Here is a 2,500-nt window from a genome sequence, read left to right as displayed (position 1 = left end):
ACAGCGGAGAATATGTAAAGAATAGGCCAGACTATTCGGTGCGTGTATAGGCAAGGGGAAAATGAACCGTAACCAGAGAGAATTATCCAGTGTAGTACTGTCTGGCCAGTCAAAAGACCCCATGACTCTCTAGCGGTAGTATCTCAACAGGTGGCTGGTGCCCTGGCCAACCTACTATCTCATAAAATGACTAATAAAAATATTTTGATGTAAAAATCTTTTATAAAAAACGAAAAATGGTTAAATTGAGAAATATTGACCTGAAGAAATAGTATTTAAGGAATTGTTAAAAACTGTATGCATGATTTTACAGTGCAGTACATTCTTGTATTGTAGCTTCGAGTCATGAAAAAAAAAAAATAACAAGAGATCCAGCTTTGAGAAAAGTAAAAACTTTATATATGTTTGTATAGTCTGTTTTCGAGAACAAATTAATTAAGTCAATTACAGTAATATGTGAATGATTTAATAGTGTTATTCAAGAATCATAAGAACAATTCCCTGCATTTCTGCATTATAGTACAAACGAGTTTTCCAAAATGATAAGTAATGTATGGTGTCTATTAGGGATTCTTTTAAAAAAAATAAAAAAAAAAAATAAAAAAAAAAATAAAAAAAAATTCAAAAGCAATATAAAGCTCATTTTTGGAATGCATGTCAGTAGGGCAGATTTTCCAAAAAAGAAATAAATAAATAAATAAATAAATAAGAAATAAAAAAGGAAATTTGTAGCAGGCAATAAAACGGAACAGAAAAATAAAAGCATAAATCCTTACGAAAAAGGATTTGAAGCAAAACTTTAGTTAAACAACATCAAACTGTAAAAGTTAGGGAACTGTCAGAGCAGTTAAAAAGTGTGATTCTGACTCAAATATCTCATGATGAGGATACATGAAATAGACAACTTCCTTATTATTATTATTATTATTATTATTATTATTATTATTATTATTAGTAGTAGTAGTAGTAGTAGTAGTAGTATTTTTATTATTGTTGTTGTTGTTATTATTATTATTATTATTATTATTATTATTATTATTATTATTATTTGTTTTATTATTATTATTATTATTATTTCTTTTATTATTATTATTAATATTATTATTATTATTATTATTATCATTATTATTATTGTTGTTGTTGTTATTGTTATTGTATTTTTTATTATTATTGTTATTATTATTATTACTATTATTATTATTGTTGTTGTTGTTTTTATTATTATTATTATTATTATTATTATTATTATTATTATTATTAGCTAAGCTACAACCCTAGTTGGAAAAGCAAGATACTATAAGCCCAAGGGCTCCAACAAGGAAAAGTATCTGATATAGATATCTTCTATTGTGGATACATCAGGAAGTTTGTGTCAATATAATGAAAATTATGGTTAAATCAAGAACTTAATCAGATTGACTTCCCCTAAAAAAATTATCAGAATTAATACGTTCAAACTACTTAAAGATAAATTAATTACTCTTGCTTGAGAGTACACTCGGGCACACATTCTATCTTATTTCTCTTCCTCTTGTTTTGTTAAAGTTTTTATAGTTTATATAGGAAATATTTATTTTAATGTTGCTATTGTTCTTATAGTATTTAGTTTTTCCTTGTTCCTCTCCTCACTGGGCTATTTTCCATGTTGGAGCCCCTGGGCTTATAGCATCCTGCTTGTCTAACTAGGGTTGTAGCTTAGCAAGTGATAATAATAATAATAATAATAATAATAATAATAATAATAATCATGATAATAATAATGATAAGAAGAAGAAGAAGAAGAAGAAGAAATAATAATAATAATAATAATAATAATAATAATAATAATAATAATAATAATAATAATAATAATAATAAAAATAATTGTGACATCCTGAAAAATGAATTGTGACGTCATGAAAAATAACATAAAATAATATTCAACACTTAGAAAATACTTATAATACTTATAATCTAGATTTTCTTCTGTTTTAGTATTATCAAGTTTAAAAAATACTAGTAGACTTTGTAAAGTAATTCCTTTGAAAATAGTAACTTGATAAAATCCATTTTGACAGCAACATTTAGAATGATTTTGAAAAATAATTGTTGTGGAATATCTATACTCAATTTTTTTTAATGAGACGCATTTGCACCGACTCGCAGCGGTCCGCTTTTAGCTCGGAAAAATTTCCTGATCGCTGATTGGTTAGAATTATCTTGTTTAACCAATCAGGGATCAGGAAACTTTTCCGAGCTAAAAGGGCACCTCTGCAAGTTGGTGCAAATCTGCCTCACTAAAAAGAATTGACTATAGTTCATATTGGAAATTTATTCTAAAAAGAATGAAGTAAATGTTTATATTCTCGTAAAAAAAAGGCCTTCTGATTTTTCGATAGAGAAAGAATGTATTGTAATACATTTCCATATTAATTCAAGACCACCTATAGCACAGCTGTAAAAATATATTTCAATAAACAGATTTTTCCGGAATTGGTTATTCATATGAAACTAAATGCAT

The sequence above is a fragment of the Palaemon carinicauda genome, chromosome 40, assembly GCF_036898095.1.
Source record: "Palaemon carinicauda isolate YSFRI2023 chromosome 40, ASM3689809v2, whole genome shotgun sequence".
Lineage (NCBI taxonomy): Eukaryota > Metazoa > Arthropoda > Malacostraca > Decapoda > Palaemonidae > Palaemon > Palaemon carinicauda.
Note: the sequence above shows the minus strand (reverse complement) of the source record.